A 6,000-nucleotide genomic window follows, 5' to 3' on the forward strand; every position below is an offset into this window, starting at 1 on the left:
GGGAACATTAGAAGTCATAACAGAATACAAGACAACAGAGAAATTCTGCAGTTTTGTTAAAAGACATGCACCAACACGAATCGCTGGTTTATACTGTTTGTCCCTAATACCCATGCTGCTGAATGTTAAAAACATAAAAGGTCCTCATTCAATGAGCACAGGCCTTATATCCAAACGCCTGCCCACACACACATTTTGTTTTAAACAAAGTTATAACAATACTGTGCATGTGTGGGAGTTGAGCTCAGGGAAAGGAGAGGCAGAACGTGTGATGCATTATTGTATGAAGCACAAATCCATGGGCCTCCATATGAAATATTAATGAACCCCTGCACAGATTTTTTTTATTTGTACAGGATTTAAATTTTTTTTTTGTTTTATGTAAAAGTTAACAGATCACATGAGTGTATATGCTGATAACAAAGATTTAGAACACTTCTCACATCCGAATACACCTAATTCTCTACTATATAGTATGCCAGAATCAGTATGTCAAACAAGTAGTACTGTATGTCAGAATCCACAGTATTAATTAAAGAGTGGGTGAAAGATACACAGCTGACCTACTATATCTGAGATACTACACACAAAGATTCTGAAATATGCATCAGATTTAAAATTCTGAATTGGAATGGTGTTGAACCGAGAGTCAGGTGGCTCTTTTCAACTGTACATGCTACAAATACGGTACCAAGAAAGTACCTTGTGGTTAAAATATAATTGTTTAACAAAATTAAATTGTTTTTCAGTTGTTGTTTCATCATACATTTAGGTCATGGGACAATTCCCATGTTCCTGGATGAAGTATATTTCCGTAAATGTATTCAGTTCTCACCTGCATTCCTAAAGAACGTACAACATTAACAGCCGAGAAATATATTCTTCATTAGATTCAGTACATACTCTGACAGTACATGAATTCAGACACAGTCACTGTCTCTTTCAGACTAATTATTTGTGTATGATAGGTTATACTTTGTCTTTGAACCAACCCCTGTCTAGTCCATCCTAATGAATGCTCTATTATCCAGTCTGGCAAGTGTGATCTCTGTGTGTGTGTATGTTTTAATACCCTGACTATCATTCTCATATCTGTGCTCAGTTGCTCTCATCTTACATCAAGTGTGTCTTACCTCAGTGTGATTTCTGCCATGTTCTGTCATCTGTTGTTCAATGTCACCTGCTATATGAGCAGAGGCATTTAATGTTGCCAGGTTTCAGGTTGCTATAGCAACGCATGACAGGAATCACAAGATACCTGAAATAGAAATTCTCATCACAAGGATTCAGACATGGAAGGTCTGAAATGACCTGACTGCATGTGTGCATGTGAGTTTATGTATACAGTGGCTATAGTTTGGATAAAAACTGTACCCAAAAAGTAAAATATGTCTGACCAAACCTCCTTTCAGTGACATTTGGGGACATTCATTAATGGAAAATTGATTCATAAAGCAAATAAAGCATTTTTTTTTTTTTTTTTATCCCTAAAGGGTAACCATATTTTACAGTGTCGCTGTTACAGTGTAATTACCTATGTAAGTACAGAGTACTAAATAATTTAGTAACATGAAACAACATGTCCTTAATATGTTATTAAGTTATGGAACAGCATGTACATACACATTGTAATTATGTATGTGTAATAGACAAGAATTATTTCATGAGTGTAACAGGCCAGTCTTGTAACATACCTGATTGTGTAATAGGAAGATATTGTTACATACGTGGAACAGACAAATCTTGTTACAAAACATTGGTGTTTGGGTGGGCTTTGCATGGTTAAATACTAACCAAAAAAAAAAAAAAAGTACAATTATTAACTTTTCTACCAATGATTTCCACATAAATTATTCTAAGCAGCAAGGGTCTATCGTGTGTATGGGCTTAAGTCTGGTTGACAAAATTGGTTTTACTGTTCAACTGTTGCGTTTTGTTCCAAGTAGAAATTGTATCTGAACAGTGCTTGAAGTGGAAGAAAAAAGTTCAGGTACTCTCCTTGTTAGTATTAAACTTGATTTTTTGGGGAAATATACTTTGAGGTGCAGTCGCAGTTTTTGTCTGCAACGTATGTTTATTTAAAAATAACTTGGGGTTTTATAAACTGAACTGGGGCCAAATTACTTTTTCTGTATTTCTTACCTTACACTTTTATTGTAAATAACAAATTAACATGAAAAACAAAACTGTTAATAATATGTTTATTTACATTCAAGTAGTATTTAACTACATTAAAAGAGGTATTTAATAAAAAAAATTAAGTTCTGGACATACTGTATATTCCTGGAATTTATCTGATCTGGCTGAAGAACAAATATGACCTCACACCCTCAACTAACAGATAGGTTAAGATTAATTTTTACTTTGAAAATAAAAACATACAATTTAGGGTTATTGTTTATGAAAACTGAGGAAGAATATTTAGATCTACTTAAGTCTGTAACTTTGACAATATCAGCCCACATATGTGAACAATGGCAATCAAATATTGAACAGTCTTTGTCTGTTTTTACTTTTTTAAATTTTTATTATTCTCCCATTCAATGAGGGCAAAATTAGCCTTTCCTTGTCCTGCACACATGAATTTGCACACAGGAGCTAGTTACTTTTTGCAGATAATAATCATTAGACATGATTATATCAAAGAATATCATATATAGAATTTCAAACTGATATGATGATATTCAGGATTGTGAACGCTGACACTCATCTGTACATCGAACCAAACACTGTCAGGATCTATGCATAGGCAAGTTCAGTGATACTTCACATAATCTCGTTAAGAACACTGCAGAAAAGAATGGAGAATAAAAAGCAAATTTTCCTGTGTATTTTCTTTGAAGGTTCGGTTTTCATCATCGATTTGCCTTTTGTGAAAAAAGGTTGTGCATAAGCTGACATCACTTCTGTTACAGCTTTGACATTTTTTTTAAAGTCTGTAGTTTTGACCGCACCCAGCAGCTAAATTTGCATAATACATTTGAGTGAATAAGATGCGATAAAATGTGCTAACCCAAAAGTTGCTGGAGAAGAGTGTAACTGAACTATGCCCAGACAAGCCCAGTAATGACTCCAGAACTAGACCACGGATAGCTTGACTAGCACTGATGCTGTTGCACGTGTTGAGTGTTGTTAAACTCACCGCTGAGTTTTGCGCAGGGAGAGCTCGGATGTTAACCAGGATTTTATCCAAGTCATTTGGAAGGTCAGATAAAAGTGATTGGCTGGCCTCATCGAATCACTGATTTACATTAAATAAAGACATTACATCATATCAGGAGACTCTGAGAAGTGGTGGTACACAAGAAAAACTGCTGGTACTCTTGATAAATTAGAGAAATGCAGGTACTGCATACTGGTTAGTACCCGCCCCTCTTCAAGCACTGTATCTGAAGAAAAAAATAAAAACTTACTGATAATAGGCAAATAGTCCTGCTCTGAACTTCCACCAGCCTATCAGTCTAGAGACAGAGAATAAAAAACTATAACATGTTATCACACCATTACACAGCATGTGTGCATGTAATGGCCTTATACTCTTTTTAAAAAGTAACAAAGTATTATGCCCCATAAAGTGTGTCAAGGTGCATTTAAGTGTATGTTTTTCAGACTCATCTGGCAGTGTCTGAATACACTGCACAAGTACGCAATAAACATTAAAATATCAATGTAAAGAATTACAAATAATTATACACCAAGTTATGTGATCAAGACTGTACTTAAGTGTGCTTCATGTGTAACTACATACCTTAACAAACTGTGCCTAAGTTTAAATTAACTCACTAGTACAGAGCTGAATACATGTAATAGCTTCATAATTACATTAAAATTTCACAATATTACATAGTATTAATCACTATAAAATAAATTGTATCTAGACTGTACTTTAGTGTACTTCATTTGTTACTACATACATTAACAAGCTGTGCTTAAGTTTAAATCAACTCACTATTACACAGCTCAATAGACGCTAATACAGAACTTAAGTGTACATAATTACAATTACAAAACAAAAGTCAAATAAATTAACTTTTATCCTGCAAACCACACCTCTGATTGATTTCACTAACAGATTCTTTTTTGCAGCCATTTAATAAGCTTAATATTGTCTTTCTTGTGGTGAGGTCTTCCATCTAATATTGTGTCTCATGATTTGTATAATGTCATCTTTAAATTTCCGCTCATGAGATTCTTCCAGTTTTTTACCACTTTATTTTGGTACCGACATCTCATTGAACCGCTTTATCACGTGAACATTATAGTGATGTCGCATGGAATCCTGGACATTACCTGTGAAAAAACGGTATGTGATGGGAGTGTTGCTTGATTTTTGCTGATGAATAAACCTGCAAAGACAGTTGAAATGTGGACAGAAAACAAATAAGGTTTGTTAAATGCAGTGATCTGACTGCAAAAATAGATTGTATTATTGTTTGTGTCTTTCAAACTAACTAAATGCTAGCAGCAGGAGAAGATAACTGAATTCTGTTTTTTAAATCCAGACAAATATGGACAAACTGAGTAAGTTTGATTAAACGTTTTGTAGTAGCACTGTAGTCCTAAATCTAATTTAAGGCAACAAGTGAATCAATTGTCACAAGGTACAATAAAATTCTAGCTTATACAGTATATATAAAAAGTAGTGCATTATTGCCACATGTTTTCTCTATTTCAATACAATATTGTCTACAAAGGAAAGTGTTGTTTAGTTAGCCCTAACTTAAGATCTTCCTTCTTCCTATTACACAAATAGGTATGTAACAAGACTGGCCTGTTACACGCATGTAATAAAACTTGTCTGTTATGCCTAAATAATTACAATGTGTAAGTACATGCTTTTCCATAATTAATTAATTAATTAAGAAGCCTTTATTTTTGTCACACATTATACATTTGCACATACTGTATACAGTGAAATTCTTTTTTTGGGGGGGGGGTCTCAGCTAAGCTGGGGTCAGAGCGCAGGGTCAGCAATGATACGGCAACCCTGGAGCAGATAGGGACAAGGGCCTTGCTCAAGGGCCCAACAGTGGCATCTTGGCAGTGAAACCCTGACCTTCTGGTCAGTAACCTAAAGCCTTAACCGCTGAGCCACCACTGCATATTCAGTACATGTTGTTTCATGTCATTACATTATTTAGTACTCTTTACTTACTAGGGTAGTTACACTGTAACAGGGACACTAAAATAAAGTGTTACCAATACAGACTCACTTTAAACCTTAAAACAGGACGTATATTCGTCCATTGCATGTTCATGAGTGCTATGAGAAGCTTGGTCACAGTGGCTTGTGTGTTCACATGAATTTTTGCATTGACTAGCACTAAAAACTAAAAGTTCTCACATGAACAAATGTGCCACTGTGAACGAGCTTCTCTCATGCACTCATGAACGTGCAATGGTTGTCAAGATTTTGATGTCAGTCAGACAGTGTGTGTGTGTGTGTGTGTGTGTGTGTTTGTGTGTGGGTGGGTTTAGGTGGTTTACAAGGACATTTTTTTAGGTTACAAACTGATAATTACAAGGGTATTATGCTATAAATGTGGTTTATGAGGACACATCTAGTGTCCCCATAATTCAACTTGCTTATTAAACATACTAAATGTTGTTTTTTTGAAAATGTAAAAATGCAGAACGTTTTTTGTGAGGGTTAGGTTTATTGGTAGGGTTAGGGGATAGAATCTATAATTCTTACAGTATAAAAATCATTATGTCTATGGAGAGTCCTCATAATGATAGCTGCACCAATGTGTGTGTGTGTGTGTGTGTGTGTGTGGGCAGGTTTATGTGGTTTACCAGGACATTTTTCTAGGTTACAAACTGGTAATTACAAGGGAGTAGGTATGCTATAAATGTGATTTATGAGGACATTTCTAGTGTCCCCATGATTCAAATCGCTTAAAAAACATACTAAACAATGTTTTATTGAAAATGTAAAAATGCAGAAAGTTTTTTGTGAGGGTTAGGTTTAGGGGTAGGGTTAGGGATAGGGGATAGAAT

The sequence above is a fragment of the Myxocyprinus asiaticus genome, chromosome 4 (genome assembly GCF_019703515.2).
Source record: "Myxocyprinus asiaticus isolate MX2 ecotype Aquarium Trade chromosome 4, UBuf_Myxa_2, whole genome shotgun sequence".
NCBI lineage: Eukaryota > Metazoa > Chordata > Actinopteri > Cypriniformes > Catostomidae > Myxocyprinus > Myxocyprinus asiaticus.